Below are 21,994 nucleotides of genomic sequence, written 5' to 3'. Positions count from 1 at the left end.
GTAGATTTTAAAGATTTTTATAAGTATCACAAAACACAACCATATTTATTTAAGCATAGATAGAAGGCATAGGAGTTCCATTTTTATATTTAGTTGCCACATTTTGCAAATGCAAAAATATGAAATATAACTATATTCAAATGCATTTTGCAGTACTTTCTAAATGAATATGCCATCAACAAATGTAGTAGATGATAGCTTCACAGAATTTAACACATGGGATAGTAAAATAATTAGAAATTAAGCATACCACAGTGAATAATACCATGCAAGTTCATTTTAATATCTTATTCATTTCAGTTTTTCACACTTAACTGTATGAAAGACAGTGGAATTAAAACCTGTAATTTTACAGTCTGTGGAATCCTGACTGACTTTCTTCACGTATGAACTTGCTATCAAATGAATATAATAATTTTCTTTCACAGATCCTATACCAGTTGTTTTAAAATATACATTATACCACCTATTAAATATGGAAACACAAGTATACTTTAGTTTGTGCAGGTTTATTTTTTTTCTAATATAAGTTACAGGAGCAGAATAAAATGCAAATATGAATGACTAATTTTGTAAATGGGCAATTATAAATGAAGACAGATAATTATGTTCTCATTATACTGTACTATATCATAATATATATTGCAGAGTTCGACTAAACATACTGAAATTTTAAGTAAATGGGATAATAGTTGTTACAACATCTGGCAATACGTAACAGTATTGGAGCTTAATGTTTTAGAACACATCTGAAATCATAGCCTTATACTTAAATATGTTTAACTAAATACCAGTTTCTAAGCCTTCTAGTATGTAAAATGTATCAAATATATTGTATAAAAGGAAAATATAATCACAGAAATTATCACTGATAGTAGGTAGCCAATTTTACATAAAATATGATTGCCTTTTCCACTTGTGAAATATTGTGTAAAACTTATCACTCACAAAGGTAAACACAATGTCTTCCAGTCCATCTACTGCATACGTAAATATTTCTGAAAGAAAAATACCACTAAATAGTCAAGTCTGTATCAGACACTACACTACATAAAACATGGATGCAATAATTATGAATACAGTCATAACAGCATTCTTATCTCTTAGCCAAGTAAGACCTGTTTGGTACAAATGCTTGCTTCTCAGAAGATGGATAGGAGTATTATGTGATGTGTTCAGAATTATATTTTTAAGGAGGTGGATGTTATGGGAACGGAACGTACATTGTAGGATGCACACCATTTACAAGGTTTGAATCAATAATCTATACTACTTGGTTTCATGTGCAGAAACAATGAATTCATGGTTCAATAACAAATAAAAAAGAAAGTGAAGCATACAAAAAAAAACAATCGAGTTAACCTGTTATCAAAACTGAAAAGCACTGCTAAAATATCATGACAAAAGTTTTAAACGATGTCTAAAATGTGTTCTTATTTCATGACTGGCTTCCTTGTAACATTCTTACAAATTTGTTTTAAGTAAGATTCTTTGACAAAATAATTTGGCCTGACTTGATTAGATTTTAATACATTTCTCCCTTTAACATTTATTAATTATATACATCTTTGACATAATTGTATAGTAAGCTACTCTGTCATTTAAGATATTTAACAAAGTGTTATGTTTCTGAAAGGCTGCATTATAATTTATGGGATAGCAGATAGTCATAGATGAAACAAATGATCACACATTTTCCTTAATAATTGTAATATTCTTCTATCAGTCCTTTCTGTGCATCTTTTTTTCATAGTATTTAGTTCATTACTAATACACGGGTTTCAATGTTTTAAAAGTCGATGATGTCAGTTAGTGGACAAGCATGCACACACACACACACACACACACACACACACACACACACATGAAATATTCATGTACACACACACACACACACACACACACACACACACACACTAAACAAAAGCACACACCACACTCATTTACACAAATGCTTGGTACTATTAAATACTTTAATATGGAAATGTGCTGTTTGATAAAACTGAGTTTTAGCATTCAGATTAAAAAGCAACTTGAATGAAAGTAATTATTTGGCAATCATCTTTTAAGTTACTTTTTTAAAATGAACAATGTCATAATTCTATATTGATTAATGTAATTATATTTTCAGATGTAGAACTCTAGAAATAACAAGTCACCAAATATCTTGTTGTCAGATGTCAACAGCATTGTATTGCAATTATTTTATAGTAACACAGAAATCAGAATACAAAAGGTATGGTACATATAGCATTTAATGGGGTGAATAAAATGTATAATAAAATGAATTATTAGAAAAATACAGCTTATATAGGATTTCTGATCAGCTCTACTGTGTCAGACCATAAGAATTTTTGCTTTCAATTTAAGTTATGCCTACAGCTGCACTAATAGTAGACATTTAAAAAATATTCACAATTTTCACAAATAAATGAGAAGTTACAGTCTAAGAAAACAGTCATAGTTATTGTTTGGTTATCCAAAAATGGTGTTTATTTTGTAGCTCAATGAACTTTTACTGAAAATTTATGAAAAGCATTATTTTACAACTAAATTAGATAATTATTTCACAGCAATGCTGCTGTTCTTTCTGAATGATTTCTGATTCTTTTCCTTTTTTCTACAACAGTATTTGTTTTTCTTTACCATGAATAGTAATATAGAAACATTTTACATATAAAATGTAGAAGGACATTTGTTACTAGACTGAAAACATATTTATTCTCATATTATTAGCAGCTTAAGGCCAAGCACCATCTGTCATCCATTTAGCTAGTGCCAGTTCATGAGATGGCATACAGATCACAATGTATGGATTAAAACAAAATTGATGCATTTGTTGACATTTCCACTAAAAGATAAAATAATCCTTTGCTTATTTTTTCATCTGACTTTTTTAAGAAAATAAAAAGTATAGCCCAACATATTATGCAAATGTAGAATACATCAAAAGCATCAGTGTTGCATAAGTCAGACATTATGTTTATTTAATTAAACTAAATATAATGAATGACAGTTATTTTATGGATGACCTGCTAGACTCTCCCATCAGTGACAGAATTGTAAAAAACACTAAACAGCTACTCACACAACGCCACAAATGTAGAATAATTACTGATGACCCCTTTGTAGCTCTGTTAACAGGGGTCTCAAAATGCTGCAATAATATGAAGGCCCACTTACTCTGGTATCCTGACAATTTTCGTCCACTACCGATGCTAACTACTATTCATTTGCCACATAATTGGAATGCTTTTTGGTGAGAAAGTGGGACAAACCCTTACAAGCACAATGCAGCTAATTCTTCATGGAAGAAGGCTCTTACTATTCAGTCACCTCTATACATCATGACATGTCCCTTGTAATGGTTGTTCACCTTTATCCCATTTATCCTTCTTTTATAAATCCTAAAAGCTATCTTTGTGGTTCTACTCTTCATATACTTCAGGCATGTCTTTCAGGCATACAGCTGTCTTATTATAAATGGATGTTCAGTACTTATATGTGTACTGTCAAATATATAAACATAAGATTATAAACTATAATGGAATGTGTGTGTGTGTGTGTGTGTGTGTGTGTGTGTGTGTGTGTGTGTGTGTGTGTGTGTGTGTGTGTGTGTGTGTTTGAGTGCGCGTGTTTGTGTGTGTGTGTGTGTTTGTGTGTGTGTGTGTCTCTGTCTGCATATAAGCACATGCATGTGCTGTACCTGTGTGTCCAGTGCATGTGATGTGTGTGTGTGTGTGTGTGTGTGTGTGTGTGTGTGTGTGTGTGTGTGTGTGTGTGTGTGTGTGTGTGTGTGCGCGCGTGTGTGTGTTTGTGTGTGTGTGGTGCACATGTGGGCATATGGATGTGCACACATACGAGTGATGAGCCACCAGTGCAAACATTCCACTGCATCAGCATCCTGCATCAGTAAAAAATAAATTTTATGCAACACAGCATCCTGTGTGAGATGACTTAGCAAGTTTTGCCCCCACAGATCCTCATATATGTATGACCTTTTTATTTTTGCTTTCTTTTTGTACATATTATGTCTTTAGGAAATATCTAAATCAAACTGATTCTGCATTTTAATGACATCTTGATACTGTAAACAAGAAAACATTGTTTACAAGTATAATGGTGCTGGGTCGTATTAAGGCTTCATGTATCCTATTGTACAGTAGCTGGAAGAACAGCTAGTGATTTGGTGGATTCAGACATTTTACCCGAACGATCTTAAAATGGCTGTCTGTATAACGTGATGATTAAAGATGTACATATATAAGTAATAGTTAACCAAGTTGTACAGAAGTGCAAAATAATTTGTCAATAAAAGATGGTATACTGAGAGCACACCTCTGTTTTAACCCTTAGTTTTAAAAACAGTGGAACTGCTTATGGACATTTTATGTATACTTGAGCATTTGTGGATGTTTTCTTTTGTTTAGCAACAGCCTGATCCTTCATGTGCAACTTAACAAAATAGCTGAAGTGATCAAATAAGTAAATGATTTAGCAATAATGGTATACGAACAAAGCACAAAGAAGATATTAGTTTGCCATATTCAAGCCAGCAATGGGAATGTTTTTTTTTTCTTATTTTGAATAATTACTAGAAGAGAATAACCCATGGTTTATCTTTTTTTTTTGAGCAAAGACTTAAAATAACCACCACCCCCCATATTTATTTATCTATGTCTATCTATCTATCTATCTGTCTATCTATCTATCTATCTATCTATCTATCTATCTATCTATCTATCTATCTATCTACCTGTGTATAATCTGTGCATCTATTTGTGAAAATAATGGCTGCAGTGCTTTCAATAAGTAATTCTTTATAATTAGCTAAACAAAAATCAGTGCAAAATACAAGAACAGAAGCTATCAGCCATTGTTTAAAAATAATATGACACATTGAAAGCAAACTATATTTTTTCACAAAGCATTAAAACTGTTTATCACCCACTTAAACTATTGTTAATATTTGTTGACCTTATGCTCAGTGAAATGATATAACTTGCGTTTTTTCTTTAGTCAAGTGATTGCATTAGATACCATGTGAACACAAATATTAGCAATCATTTCAGTATGCAAAGCAATATAATCTGTATATGAAATAATTATTTTATTCTTAGCACTATAAGAAATAATACATGTATTACTATTTTGTTCATTTGTTTAGCAGGTAAGCCCATTACACCACCATCTCCAGCCAAAGGGTGCAAGACAACTCAAGTAACCAAAAATATATATTATCAGGTAAAAAAAAAACATTTGTCAGTTCCTTCAACATGGCAATATGATATACAACGTCCTGGGTCAGCTCTTCTGTAGCCTTTGGTAACATTCAGATTGTGTGTTACTCAGAACTTTCAGCAACTGATGTATAAATTTTAACCATTTCTGTTCCTCTAATGAAATCCCGTTATGCTGTTGTTACGCAATCTGCCTGTTACTATAGCAAGACCACATCACACTGCATTTCTCTTACTTAACACACACTACAGCTATTTCAAATGCAGGATAGAATTTACAACCACTGCAGAGCTAAAAAGTGAACCATTCCCTTTTCATTTTTTATGTTTTGTTTTGTAACAAGAAATGAATCATTGAGTTACAAATATAGCTTTCTCAAGGGCAGCCTTGATCTCATCCACAAGATATGTGTGTGTGTGTGTGTGTGTGTGTGTGTGTGTGTGTGTGTGTATATATCTATATATATATATATATATATATATATATATATATATGTATGTATGTATATATATATATATATATATATATATATATATATATATACATACGTGTGTGTGTGTGTTTGTGTGTAAAACATAATCATGGATACTTGTTATGTAGCTGGTAATGAGTACAGTTGGAAACCAGGATTTCAGCTATAGCACAGCATTATGCGATTCCATGAAATGTTTATAATACTTGTAGCAAATTAAAAACTAAACTGGCTTGGCACTTAATGAACAAAATAAATGGTGGTTTAATTAAAACACTTATTCACTCACACCTTTAAAATGAAATCTCCTTTCTAAACATACAACTTTCATCTTCAGGATTTGCAAAGTATCCCATAATTTGGTTGTATCTTAAATGTCATAAAATACACAGACATATTTCTTATTTTTATGTTTTATATAAGTGCTAAGCAAATAGTAGCACATGATTGCATCTGCTGCACTGGTAAGTATGAATTAACACACAAAGAATGCAATGTATGAAGTAGAGTTAAACTGTACCATTTTTCTGATGAGTTATGAGTAAAGACACATATAAAAATACCTTCAAATTTTGGGGAAAACAGTTTTAAAGTATTTCCATGATTGCATCATAAGCTATAACATTCAACAGTGTGTGCTGCATTACCACACTCCTGATGATGCAAGCAGGTTATAATCTGTGTAGCAAAGACAGACTCCTATGTGCTTCTGGTGGGTTATAAGGGATGAAATGTAGCAAAATGTTTTCAGCCATCAGAAATGTATTAGCAAATATTTCAGATTACCTCACCAGAAAAATATATGCAAGTAACACTTGTCCTTGCATGACAACACTGCTTAAATCTGCATGGCAGGTGATTTATAAGGTAGAGTTCTAGAAAATTCTAGGAATAAGACAGATAAGTGCTAGCACCCAACTCAGAAGTGCAAATATTTTTACTTAGATGCCCATGACTGCATTTGGAGAAGCCCAAATGATGGAAGTGGACAGCTGGCATGTGGGTTTCTTATTCTTCATGCAAAAAAGCAACATTTATACCTCAGAATAAATAGCTTACAGCTGAATTTGATATGATCACCAGCCACAGAAAGAAAAGTACATGTTTGTAGTTCATGGAAGATTGTTTCATTGTGCACAGACTAAATATAGATAAGAAAAAGAAGGATCAGTAAGTGTCTGCATGAGAAATTTTGCATACCCTTCATCCCTTTGCTATAACCCATAAAGTGAAATAAGCTGAGAATATATGAAGCCACAGTTTATATTACCAAGAGAATACCTCAGTGTTGTTAAAGCAGGAAAAATAGCAAAATAATTGTCAGGCATAAAGAAGCTTTGTATACCTTTCACCATTCAGAATTGGAAATGCCTAAGATTTGAGAGTAAACTATAGTTTTGTTTTGAACAGAGTTGCTGAATCTTTAGATGCCTTTGTATATATAAAGGATCTCCAAAAGGATTCTAAAGATTTCACCTTGAAAGTTATAAAAGTGCAATCTGAAGACTACAAATGGATGTTTGTCTAAAATCAATATTTTCTGCAAGTCAAGCCCTCTGAACTCCCAGTATGGTGTGTTACATCCATACATCCTCAAACACCCTTGCTTCTTCATATAATCACATTCATTCAGATGCAAGTATTACAATAGGGTCAAATATTTGGTTTCTGTACAAAAATTATAAGTGTTTACCATTCTTTAAACCAAAACACACTTAAAAGAAACACCCACTGGAATCAGAATATAAAATGTAGTCCTTCATTTATTTTTTATTTATGTATTTATTTATTAAAAAGAACTTCTTCAGAACAGTTTGTACTTTATCATTCTTTCTCTGGTGAATTAAAAAAAAGCATAATTGTGGAGACATTGTTCAGGTTAGTATAATGTAAATAACTGCATTGTAAAAGAAGAAATGACAACAAAATATGACTCTTTCTGGTCAAAGCTACCAGGCAATAACGACACACTTTTATTGGCATGTTCACCTGCCGCAATCTTTTTCAATACAGTGTTATGTTCTTAACAATGAAGAAAGTAGCCACTTCCCCAGAACAGTGTGCCTAAGACTATAGACTTAATGTGTTGGTCTCTCTATTATAGATAAACACAAGAGAAGTTTACTTTTGTTCTAATTAGTAAGGCTGAAAGTGTTGCCAGATGTATTTCTGTAGTAAATTGAACTTTAGCTTCTCCAGTGTACTGCAGGACAGAGAAAAAGGGGGAAAAAAGAAAAAAAAATGTAAGAGAGCAAAGTCTTTACAGCTTTAAAAGCTTTAGCATACTTCACACTGCCTTACAGATATACCCAGAAGCACATTATATTTCTGATCCTGTAACAGTTCTATATGTATGACACCTCTGACTGCAATGATTCGTTGTTGTAAAAGGCAAAGTGAAGCAGTTGCAGTTCTAAAATCTGTACAACACTCCTGACTGCAATGCTTCTCTTATTTGTGTGCAGCAGAGGGAGGTGTATTACAGTTGTTAATGCTGTCATAGGATCAAAAGTACACTTTGCTTCTGGCAAGTGCAAGTGCATGTGAGGCAGCCCTCTGTATGTTACAGCTTTCAAAGTTGTAAAACACTTTCTACTCCTTCAGTTTATTTGCATTTTTTTCCATCTTATACTACATTGAAACTGTTAAACATTTACTACACAGAGGATTACAACTGGGTCTCTGATCATAACAAGGATGTTATGTGTTCAAGAAATGGATGTCAAGAAATTCACCTCAGTACTGAAGCTTGAAAGGTGAATCTTGACATCCACGTTGAGACTGTATAACTTTGCTGGTTATAATCAAAAATACCTAATTATAATTCTTTGTAGTGCATGGAGCTTTACCTGCTCCCATGTACTACATAAATTAGAAAAAAAAGACAAAAAAGAAACTTAGAAAGCAGTAAACACACTAACTACTTCCACACAACTAGTGGCCACCCAAGAAGACCATTGAGAAGCTAACAAATACTTTAATCAGACTTAAAAAAAAGTTCAAGCAAGGTGCTTAAGTTGTTTTAATGGCTTCCCACTGCTCTGCTCCTGTGTTTGCAGAGCACTGCTAAGCATAAGACTAGTGTTTAGCAACACTGAGATGGTATATAGCAATTGTTAAGCACCATTTAACAAGCTTGTCTTTTTACCAATTTCAGAGCATAATTGTAGTACTATATGCACTACAAAGGCACATCTGGCAGCATGAGGTGTGTTACAGCTTTCAAAATTGTGAAACACTTACATTTCCTGTATTTTTCCCATTTTCTTTCTGTCTGTAACTGAGAATTATTGCCAGTCTCTCCTATCGAACTCAAGTCATTACATATTCTTGAAATAGATGCCAAGATTCATATCTCAGGCTTTGCTTCACTGCACTCAAGATGAATATCTTAACTTCCCTGTTGCTCAGGCTGCTGCAGAGAGATTGACCTACTGCCAGCTGTGATATTGAGGAAAGATAAGTGTTTATTCTCATTTTTGTCTGCATTTTGATTTAATATCTCTGTAATCTGTACAACTGTACTTATTCTTCTTCTTCTGTGTTATAGCTGTATATCTTTTAGTGTTGACCTCAGCTGTAGTGAAATCCTTTGTCTGGAGGCCTTGTCTGTTTTCTTAGTGGCCGTAAGTTTTCAGAACTAGTTTCATCTGGCCAAAGTATTCCTGCATCTGTATTGTTTGGTTTCTGTCCTGTGTTTTAAATCAGATATACCTGTTGCTCAGGTTGCTGCAGAGAGATTGCCCTACTGCCAGCTGTGATATTGAGAAAAGATAAGTGTTTATTCTCATTTTTGTCTGCATTTTGATTTAATATCTCTGTAATCTGTACAACTGTCCTTATTCTTCTTCTTGTGTGTTATAGCTGTATATCTCTCAGTGTTGACCTCAGTTGTAGTCAAATACTTTGTCTGGAGGCCTTGTCTGTTTTCTTAGTGGCAGTAAGTTTTCAGAACTAGTTTCATCCGGCCAAAGTATTCCTGCATCTGTATTGTTTGGTTTCTGTCCTGTGTTTTTAATCGGATATACCTGTTGCTCAGGCTGATGCAGAGAACTTGACCTACTGCCAGCTGTGATATTGAGAAAAGATAAGTGTTTATTCTCATTTTTTTGTCTGCATTTTGATTTAATATCTCTGTAATTTGTACAACTGTACTTATTCTTCTTCTTGTTTGTCCCCACCCACCCTCCATGTTTTGTTTTGGTGTTAGTGTTGGTGGCTCTGGAATTGCACGCCCCTCCTGTAAGTATGTTTTTTAATACTCCTCCTGAGTCCATCTCATTTGCTCACTTAACCGAATACAGTAAGATCATATTCTGAGTCTAGTGTTCACTCTACATAATACAGAGAGAAGATTTGAGAAGGTCAACCCACTTAGGTTCTTCATTCCTCTCTCCTTGCACTTTACTAAGAAAAAAAAAATCATCTGCTTTTACTGTATTTGAGTTTCCTCCTACTTTATTTTGCTTTTGCCTCTTCTTAAAAGTACTCAATTTTATTTATTCTGCTGCACTTATTGCTGTTTGGTAGTAGCCTGATTAAACTGTAACTGTTATTCCAAGTCTTTTGGTTTAAGCACTTGGGCTTCATACCGGTTGTTTTACATTAAGGTTTGTAGTCTGCACTGTTGTGGCAGGACAGGTAGCTTACATCCTTCTAAGATGGAAATTGCTGATTGAAGGCTCAGTGTCTGTTATTGTAAAAGTGTATTAGTTCTGGTTTAAGCACTTGGGCTTCAGGCCAGTTATTCTACATTAAGAAGGTTTGTGGTCTGCACTCTTGTGGGAGGAGAGGCTGTATTCTGCCCTTCTGAGCTGGGAATTTTTGGTCACAGGCTTATTGTGCCTGCTTATTCGAACTGTTTCATTCTGAAATTGGTGCACCTCATTGCTGTAGCATAGGACCAGATTCAGGCCTGCTGAATCTAGCTTTCCTTGTATAACTTGAGCACTGATCCAGGCCATCTTTTTTGAAGAAGGTTCCCCTGCACCCTAGTAGCGGGAGTGTGCAGTTTGAACTTGTCTGATTGAAGACTGCTGGAACAGGGCTCAGTTTTGAGTTTTTTCTTGTTAATTTGGTAACTTGTTTAAATCAAATTGTTCGTTTTCTATTGTTTTATATATATATATATATATATATATATATATATATATATATATATATATATATATATATATATATATATATATATATATATATATATATATATATAAATTGCACTTTATTCATCTGCTTTTACTGTATTTGTGTTTCTTCCTACTTTATTACTAGGGGCATTGACTACAACTCTGAACTGCAATATATAACAATAAGCATCTTTTATGCGCATTTAAAGTGTTTTTTTTTTTACTGTATCAGCTTTATTTTCTGATAAAAAATATATATAGGTTCATAGGTTCATAGGTAGGTACTAGGCTATTGGCCCAAGGGCCTATGTAAGCCTAGCCAGCAAGGTTCCATGGCTTACGCCACCCAAGAAAGTTATTTTCCTGTGCCACTGTCAAGCAAAGACATAGAAGTGATCCCCAGGGTGTATTTCCTATTTCCCATCCACTCATCAAGATTTTTCTTGAGGAGTGCTAATGAAGAACTTTGCTTGACATAGATGGGTAGTTTGTTCCAGAGTATAGGAAGTCTCTGGGACAGGAATCTATCCCTCCAGTGTGTCCTATTTATTGTGGTGACAAGGTTTAGGTCCATAGACCGTGTAGCTCGGAGGGATTGGGATTTCTTTAGGTGTAGCATGTCCAACAGCTCTGGGTTTAACATAGCGTTATATGTTAGGCAGAAATCACCTCGGAGTAGGCGATATGCTACGGAGTAAAGCTGGAGTTTTTTGAGGCGGTCAGTGTAGGGCATTTGTTTGAGGCCAGTAATCCTCTTTGTGAGGTACTTCTGTGGCCTTTCCAGCTGCTGCAGATGTCTTGTGAGGTACATTCCAAAAAGGGCATTGTACTCTAGAATGGGTCTAATGAGTGACGAGTAGAGGGGAATAATTACCTCTTTTTTGGATGAGAACCCATTTATGATGAGGTGTGCCACGTAGAAGGACTTTCTGACTACTGTAGCGATGTTACTATCAAAGGAGAGACTAATGTCCACCTGGGCCCCAAGGTCTCTTATCACGTATTCAGTGTTAAGTAGATTGCTGCCTATGTTGTAGTTCATGGGTACAGAGTTTTTACCAAAGGGGATGACACTGCACTTTCTGACATTGAGCTTGAGGCCATGACTCTGACACCAGGCATCTGTCTCAGTGAGGCCCTTCTGTAGGATGTCCATATCATTTGGGGACTTGACTATGGCTCCTAGTTTGCAGTCATCTGTGAACTTCATTAGCCAGAGGCCTTCTGTGTCAGCCTGTACTTCAGAGAAGTAGATACCAAACAGGAGATGTCCTGGGACGGAACCCTGTGGTACTCCACTTGTCATTGCTTTGAGGTCAGATTTGGAGTCTGCAACTTTTACAGTGTGGGTTCTGTCAGTGAGCCAGTTGGCAACCCATCTTGTGATGTATGGATTTATACCTAGTTTAGTGAGTTTAGCTATAATTCCAGAATGGGAGATGGTGTTGAAAGCCTTGGCAAGGTCAAGATAGGCTGTGTGAACCACCTTACCCTCATCCACGGCTTATACTTATATATACTTATTTCCTGCCTTTCTAAGCTAGTATAGTCTAGTTTTCAGGTTAGTGCTGAATTCAGAACTGTGTTACAGATCTCTTTGTTTTTCCATACCTTACTTGGATAGAAGGAAATTTCTTTGTTCACCTGTGAGAGAGGGGAGCTTTGAGCAGCCTATCTGTCCCTGGAGGAGTGGTTTCAGACCAGAAAGTAGTAGCTAATTGGCCATTTTGGGCTAATTTCTATCTTTTTCATTTCCTGCTATAAAAACCGCATTTGCCTGGTTTTGCGCACCAGGCAGCGCTGGTTAGCTAGGGTATAACTATTCCCGGCTCCACAAAGTCTCCTCTTCAATTGTTCCCTTGGAACTAGACAAACTTTCAACTTAAGCACTCAAGCCATTCATTTCTCAGCCTGGCACTTGCTCAAAACTCATAGCAAACACTTATAAAACCTAGCACTACAGAAGGACAAGGCTCTCTATTCGACCTTACCAGACATTCAGTAAAACAGTTTACTGTACCTATCCAGGCATGTCCAAAGGGCAGTTTCAGGTGTACTCTCCAGTCCAACTGGTGAATCTGAGCATTCCGAGGCAATGTTACAACTGCCTCATGTACACAGACAACCCTCTCCTCCTACCACCAAACACTAATACATGCAAGAGATGCAATTATACAGCCAAACTGGAGGCTAAGCTCTCTCAACCCAAGACTGGATCAGACGGTCAAGAGGAGAAGGGAAATACTGGCATCACACCACCAGTCTCACATAGACCCATAAAACAGCACCGGCAAAAAACACACATAAATACATGAAAACATACTCGGAGGCTCTAAATAAAAATCTGCAAAACCAACAGAGCCCTCCAAAGCAGACATCCAAGCAACCTCCACCCCCCCAACACAAACCATGAAATACATACTTCACAAAACCAGTGTGCCATGCAATCACAGCCCTCAAGGTAAAATAACATACCCAACATACTAGTAATAGGTGACTCTATAGTCAGGCACACTGACGTCCCACTCACTAGGCTGAATAAGGAGGCTACTGTTAGCTGCATTTCAAGTGCTAGGATCCGCCACATAACACAAGCACTCAGGTCACTCCAGAATAAGTACAAATATGACTCTGTCATTGTCCATGTTGGTGTGAATGACCTGAGCCATACCTCCCTGGACTACATGAAAAGAGTCATGGAAGAGCTCTTTGATCACATAGCCCAGGCCAGTATGACCCTGACTCTGAGTAGCATCCTGCCCTCACCAAGAATGATACCACGATATAAAGAAAAAATTATCAATTTCAACAATTAGCTAAGTTTCTGGTGTCATTCAAAGGGGATCCAGTGTCTGTCCACCTGGGATGACATGCTCGACAAGCCATGCAGCTTCGCTAGAGACGGCATGCACCTGTCACCCTTAGGCTTTTAAATACTGGCCAAGGCTTTTGCCACCCCCATAGTGCCTTTTTTAGGCAAGGCTCAAAAGACAAACCCACCACCGTAAATAGCACAAGTAACAAAAATCTGAGGGTAATACTACTCAATGTCAGAAGTCTAAACCTCAAAATGCATGCTCTCGAGGCACTCTTCAGTATGAAGAAAATTGACATATGTGCAGTAACAGAAATCTGGTTTAAGGTTCCAGAGAGCACCCCAGCACTACCAGGCTACAACTCATACCATACATTTCGGCCGCAGAACCCGGACCTAAATACAAAAGGCGGGGGAGTATCCATATTCATCAAGGATAGCCACACTTCCAGGTTAGTGGCACAGCACGATGCTTCAGAGATTATCCACATGCAACTAACAATGGGCAAAACTACAATTCAAATTGTAGCTTGCTACAGATCACCCACCATGTCTCAGGACCCCCATTCCACATTTCTGGAAACACTGGGTAACATAAAGGTCCTATCAAACATCCTAATATTGGGTGATTTCAACTACCCAAGGATTAACTGGGAGAACTACTCAAGTACTAACTCCCTTGCCCAACATTTCCTAGAATTTATAAACTCAAACACCCTGGAACAACTGGTCAACACTCCCACCAGAGGTGACAACATATTGGACCTGGTCATCACCAAAATAGGTGACCAGTGTTCCACACCGGAGGTCAAACCCTTGCTGGTTAGATCTGACCATAAACAAATCACTTTGGATATCCGCATTCCGCCCATACCCCGGACAAGAAAACCACCATGAAAAACCTTGCAAAAGCAAACTTCACATTACTTAAGACCGAGGTGGATAGTTTCAAAGCCCCCATGCTGAAGGATAAAGCTGTCCAAGATGCAAAATCCTTTACTAATGCATTCTACGGGCACCTACAAGAATGCATGGATCATGCTATCCCAAGCAAAGCCAACACTCACTCCTCCAAGAAAAGGAAACCAGTCTGGAGGACTCCTGCCATAAACAAGCTATACAATAGAAGGAGGAAACTGGTACAGAAAAGAGTAAAATCCCAAGAAGGGAAGACATCCCTGATTAGTATCAAAAGAAACTATGATCCCTCATAAAATCGTCCAAGGCAAGCTTTGAAAGCCAAGGACTCCAAAGATAACCACAAGGCATTCTTTAGCTATGTCAAGAATCTAAGTGGCAATGCTCAGATCTGCTCAGAGTTAGTGCAGAATGGCACAAAATACACTGATCCAACTGATATTGCCAACATCCTGGCAGACAGGTTCAGTGCAAACTTCACCCCCCTCTCACCCCCAAAAGGGCCCATAACCATACCAGAAGAATGTAGAGCCCCTAAAATCACAGACACTCAGGTTAAAATAGCCCTCTCCAAAGCCAAAGACACAGCATCAATGGGACTGGATGGTGTCCCAGGCTGCGTCCTACACGAGCTCAATGATGAACTAACCCCTCACCTAAACACACTGTTCAAACTCAGCCTCTCCACAGGCTACATACCCATAGAGTGGTGCACAGCAACAGTTATTCCACTCCACAAAGGTGGAGCCAAAACAGACCCTGGGAACTATCGCCCTAGAAGCCTGACTAGCTTGATCTGCAAGGCTATGGAGCACATCATCATGGAATTCATTAACAGAGACATTGGGAACCTCCAAACACTGGACCCTACCCAGTTTGGCTTTGTTAAGGGCAGATTATGCCTCCTAAACCTGGTGGACTTCTTTGAGACAGTTACCAAGGCTATAGATGAAGGAAAGGTGGTACACACAGCCTACCTAGACCTCACAAAGGCCTTCGACACCATTCCCCATTCTGATATTATAGACAAGCTCACCAACCTGAACATAAACCCCTATGTCACAAGATGGGTTGCCAATTGGCTCATGGACAGAACCCACATGGTGAGAGTTGCAGGAGCTAGGTCTGACTCTAAACCGGTTACAAGTGGCGTTCCCCAGGGCTCAGTCCTAGGACCCCTCCTGTTTGGCATATACTTCTCAGAAGTACAGACAAGCACAGGAGGACTATAGCTGACCAAGTTTGCAGACGACTGCAAACTAGGGGCTATAATTGACTCACCGGCTGACACAGACATCCTCCAAAAGGGTCTCACTGAGATGAATATCTGGTGTCAAAATCATGGCCCTAACCTAAATACCAAAAAGTGCATAATTATTCCCTTTGGAAATAACAAAGTACCCACAAACTACTACATAGGTGGTAGTCCCCTAAATATGGAAAATGTAATAAGGGATCTGGGGACCCAAGTAGATAGTAATCTCGCCTTTGATAATCACATTGCCAAAGTGGTTAGAAAATCCTTCTATGTGGCCCACCTAATCACAAAAGGGTTTGCATCCAGATCAAAAGAGGTCATTGTGCCACTCTACTCATCACTCATCAGACCTGTCATAGAGTACAACGTCCCATTCGGGATTACCTTACAAGACACCTGCAACAGCTGGAAAGACCACAGAAGTACCTCACCAAGAGGATCACTGGTCTCAAACAGATGCCATATCCAGCTCAACTGAAGAAACTCCAGCTGTACTCGGTTGCATACCGCCTGCTCAGAGGTGATCTCTGCCTGACATACAAGGACATGTCCAACCCAGAATTGATGGACATGCTCCACCTAAAGAAAACCTTATCCCCTCGAGCTACACGCTCTAGGGATATAAACCTCACCACAACAATAAATAGGATGTGCTGGAGGGATAGATTCCTGTCCCAGAGACTTCCCATGCTTTGGAATAAGATTCCAATCTACATTAGGCAAAGCTCCTCGCTAGCACTCTTCAAGGAAACCTTGATGAGTGGATGGGAAACAGAAAGTTTTCCCAGGGGATCACTTTAGTGGTTCTGCTGGACAGAGGCACAGGGATCTAATCTAAGGGCTTGGTGAAAGCCAACACATTCTGAATAGGCTTATAAATGCCTTTGGGCAGATAGCCTAGTACCTACCTATGAACGATTTCTTGAAAATAGGTTCATAGGTGAATACTAGGCTAACTACTCTGAAGGACCATTTCAAGCCTAGCCAACAGCCTGAGTTCAAAATCAACCTTGTACCTTGTGTCAGTGAGTGAAGACCTTAAGCATTATGCTAAACCCACCACCTTTAATAACAACATGTCTATGATCAGAGACCCAATCATAAACCTATATGTACTCGGTGAAGCAATGCATGTGTTATGCTTGTTGTATCTCTTTGTTCTTGGCTTTCTAGCTTCATTGCCATCTTAAAAAATATTTGCCTGTGCTAGTTCTTCACTTACCATTTCTTTTAGGGGCCACACAGTTCCACGAAATTAAATTGTCTAAAAATTGCTTTAGTCAATGTTTCACCTAAAAATATCAGTAACAAATTGCATGATATTCTGTTGTTTGAGAACAAAAAGGTATTGGTTTTCCTTTTAATGAAGGAATAAATGTATGCATCTTTGTTCTTGGAATTGAAACAATACTACCAAGTGCTATATTCATAGGTTCATAGGTGTTTACTAGGGTAACGACCACAAGGGCCTTTTTAAGCCTAGCCATACATCCCAAATTTCTTACAGGTTCTGGTACCCTTGATAAGTGTAAGCAGGGACTTAGAAGATGAAACATTTACAAGCAAGGGCCTGTGTCCATTAGAGACATAGGTGCCAAACCAGGGATTAATTTCCTGTTCCCCATCCAGCTGTCCAAGTTTCACTTGAATTGGTTTAGGGAATAATTCTGCTTCACATACATGGGGGAGCCTGTTCCAGAGATGGGGTAGTCTCTGGGACACATAATTGTCTGTCCAGTAGGTCCTATTTATATCACTGGAAAGGTTTAACTCTTTAGAATGAGTAATTATGGTGCTGTTTGTTTTGTGGATATGCAGATGGTCCATTAGAGTGGGGTCTCACAATGCCCTGTATGCCAGGCATAGATCTACCCTCAACAGCCTATAGGAGACAGATTACAAGGACATGGCCTTGAGGTGGTCTGCATAGGACATATTACTTATTCCCTGTATTCCTTTTGTCAGAAACCTCTGTGGATGTTCCAGTTGCTGGATATGCTTGGTCAGGTTCATACCAAAGGGTGCATTGCACTCAATGATAGGTCTGATGAATGCCAAATACAGTGGAACAATGACTTCCTTGGACTTAGATGCCATACCTTTATTTATAAGTTGTGCAATATAGAATGATTTCCTCACCACTGTAGACACGTGATGATCAAAGGTTAGATTACTATGTATGTGTGTCCCTAAGTCCCTGACTACTGGGTCAACTCTAAGGGATGTGTTGTCAATATTATAATTACCAGGGATGGATGACTTCCCAAAGGAAACTATTATGCATTTCTTGGCATTTAGTTTTAGTCCATGGCACTGACACCAGTTGTTTGTGTCAGCCCTTCCTGGAGAACATTACTGTCAGTGGGGGATTCAATGACAGCTCCTAATTTGCAATCATCTGCAAATTAATCAGCCGGAGACCATTGACATTGGGATTGATATCAGAGAAGTAAATGCCAAAAAGGAGCAGTCCAAGGGCCAATCCCTGAGAGACTCCACTTGTAAGTGAGGGCCAATCCCTGAGAGACTCCACTTGTAAGTGACCTCTTTGTAGATGTGGATTCCCCAGTTCTAACTTTCTAGGTCCTGTCTGTGAGCCAGTTGGCTATCCACCGGGTGACATACGAGTTTGTACCTAACCGCTTGAGTTTGTCAGCAATGCCCAAGTGTTGTAATGTGTCAAATGCCTTGGCTAAGTCAAGGTAGGCAGTGTGAACCATTTTGCCCTTAACCATTGCTTTGGTGACTTTCTCAAAGAAGTTCACCAGGTTGAGTAGGCATGACCTGCCCTTGACAAAACCAAACTGGGTTGGGTCTTGTCTCTGCAGGTTTACTATACAATTATTGATCATTTTCATGATAATCCTTTTTATGGCTTTCCATATAAGACTAGTGAGACTTATGGGTCTGTAGATGATCCACCTTTGTGCAGAGGGATGACTATGCTGTTCTCCATTCATGAGACACAAAGCCTGTTTGGAGGCTACAGTTAAATAGCAATTCCAGACAGCATGATCAGACATGCTTTGTGCTATTTAAAAGGCATTCTGAGATATTGTCTGAGTCCACTGATGCAGTGTTCTTGGCCTCGGAGAGAACATTAATGACCTGTTCCCTAGTGCTAGAAGGTGAGTTATATTTGATGGTATTTCCTGAGGGAAGGTTGAGGGGGAGAGAGGGGTAAAGTTGGAGCTGAGTTTATTGGCCACTAGGTTTGCTATATCTTCTGGCTTTTTTTTTAATTTCTCTAAATCTTTTGGGTTTCTAATACCATGATGGAAATGGACCCCATTCCTAAGTCAAAGTATGATAAAGGTTCATGAAATTAGTATTGTTTCAATCTTTGATGTCAACCAGAGGTGATCTATGCAACACCAGCACTGTGCCCAGTAATGACGCCTTCTGCAATTCGTATGGGTTTACGTGTATTGGTAACATATCTAAATACGATAGTAGATTCTTTTTTTATAAGAGCCATTGCTCCTACTACTATTAGAACTGTCTGGGTATCTTTCTTTCACATTGCTCTCATTTCTGCCTGCAGATCTTGATGTTTTATGATTTCATGTCTCTCTGTACGTAAGACACTGTAATCACTGGGTGTGGTGATTTCAATGATCAATGCTACTTTTGTCTTCTTTTCATGGCCCACTATATCTGGTTTTCTAGCATCTATCTTTTGAACTGTTGTTAATGAGTGATCCCATGTGAAGTAAACTTCATCATTTTCTATTATCCTTTCTGGCTCATGTTTCCAGTGTTTTTCAGCCACTTCAATACTATAATGTTTGCACAATCCCCAGTGCAACAGTCTTGCCACATTATTATGCCTTTCAGTATACAGTCCTTCTGCTATTAGTATGTCACAACCAGCAACAAGGTGTGTGACTGTTTCCTATTCAGTTTTACAAAACCTACATTTGTCTGTTTCTCCCATATGTTTAATGGACTTTGTAAACCAGCATGCACATAGCCCACTTTCTTGGGCCCTCAGTATTAACCTTTCATCTCTTGGTTTGAATTTGCCTCTCCTTAACCATCCTTGTATTCATTCCTGATCAAAATGAGGTTCTTCCAGAAGTTTTCTATACTTACAACTATATTTATACATTTTCCACATTTCTTGCCTTCTCATCTGGTCCTTCACCTTATATTCTTTCTTTTGTTTTTTTTTTTTGGTACATTCAGTTGCTACCTGATTTTTATCTACTTCTGATATGATGTCCATTCCTGCTTGACACAGATATGCTTCTGCTAGATTAAGAAGAGAAGATATCTTAGATTTATTCTCCTCGTGTTTCAAAGCGTTCACTATGTTTGGGTCTTGTGAGGTTAGCAGATATGTGTGCAGTCCCACGATTGCAGATCTATACATTTAATCAATTTCAAGGAAGCCCATCCCTCCTTAGGAATGGGGAATATATAATCTTGGCATGCACTTGATTTTTATAAATCATTTGGTGACCATGAAGCATCCTTTTTGTTTTCCTATCTAATCTACTTAACATGTTTTGGAACCAGTCAGTTACTCCAAAATTGTAAGTTAGGACAGGAAGACCAAATTGGTTTATAGTTTGGATTTTGTTCCTAGATGTCAGTGCTGTTTTCAGGATTAATTTAAGTCTTCTAAAGTATTCCTTACTAAGTTTATTCACATTTGTTCATGTTTTATTGTTGATCCTTCATCAATTCCCAAATATTTATACACTCTCTCTTGCGCAAGTTCTTTTATATCACATTCTTGTCCCAAACTGATGTTTTCCTGGTTTTGCAGTTTTCATACTTTGAAGGTTGCTTTTGCACATTTATCAAGACCAAATAACATTCTTACATCATCTGAAAATGTTTTCACAAATTTGCAGTTGTGCGTTCAGTTCCTCATCTGATGAGCTGTACAGTTTTAAATAATCAACACAGAGAAGATGAGAAGTCTTTACACTGTTGTTTTCTGGGAGTCAAATTATAGCCATGGCCTAAGCTGTTAAGTTGACAGCTTAATGGGTCAAGGGCAAGGCAGAATAATAGTGGTGACAGAGAGTCACCCAGGAATATCCCCCTTTGAATTTTTATCCCTGGAATAATAATTTGTCCTTTATCAGGGCTTAATTGCAAAGTGGTCTGCCACTGTTTCATGGTCGATCGGTGTAGGGTGTATCTTATACAATTTTAAGCACTCTTTTATCCATGAATGTGGGATACTATCAGATGCTTTTTTGTAGACAATCCATGCCATACTTAGATTCTTTCCCTTTTTATAGTTCTCCGCTATGACTTTATTTAACAACAAATGATCCTTTGTTCCATATGACTTTCTTTTATTGTCCTTTTGTTCTACTGCCGTAATTGAGTTTTCTTCTAAATAACTGTAAACTCTATTGGCATCAATTTCTGTGTATAGTTTATACATCATCAAAGGCAAGTTATTGGTCTATAATTTTTAGGGTAGCTTGGAGGTTCACTCTTAAGAAGGAGCATTGTTTTACCTGTTGTTAGCCAGGTTGGTGTCTGTTTGGGTTGCGCATATAAATAGTTCTTACTCATGGCTAAATCTTCATGACTTTTTTGAGTCATCAATAAATTGCTTGTTTTGTACTTTGCCTTTATATTTATCTTTGTATCTTTAAGTTTTTCTTTCTGTGCTAGGATTTTTAGTTTGTTATTTGCGATAGTGCATGATAGATCCTGGTCTGTTGTAATATCGCATATTGCTTTATCTTTCATAGTATTTTTGTTGATCTGTTCCCTCTTCTATATTCTTCTAACAATGACACTTCTCTTAATTGTTTTATAGTTTTCTCTTTTCGATACTTCCATGATGGTATTCGATTTCTCCCATTCCTTCCCTCACTATTCTATGTTCTTGTGGTAGAACTTTATCACTTATTAATTTAGCTGCACAGTAATATATCCTGTTTACTTCTGTTATATCACATGGATCTCTGTGGACAGTCCTAATTACTGTGTTCATTTGTTTTATCATATTTCTGACTTTTTGAGTTTTATTGACCTTCTGCAGTCTATTTCTTTCATTAATCCATTCTTAATATGTCTATCTATGTCTATCAAATCAAGTAATTCTTCTCTTAGCAAATTTTCTTCTAAGCTGAGGGCACATTTTTTTGTTTTCCATTTCCTGCAGGTATTCTATAGAAAGTTCTGTATCA

This window comes from Protopterus annectens, chromosome 7.part0, assembly GCF_019279795.1.
Source record: "Protopterus annectens isolate FY-2018-M chromosome 7.part0, PAN1.0, whole genome shotgun sequence".
In the NCBI taxonomy this organism is placed as follows: Eukaryota; Metazoa; Chordata; order Ceratodontiformes; family Protopteridae; genus Protopterus; species Protopterus annectens.
Note: the sequence above shows the minus strand (reverse complement) of the source record.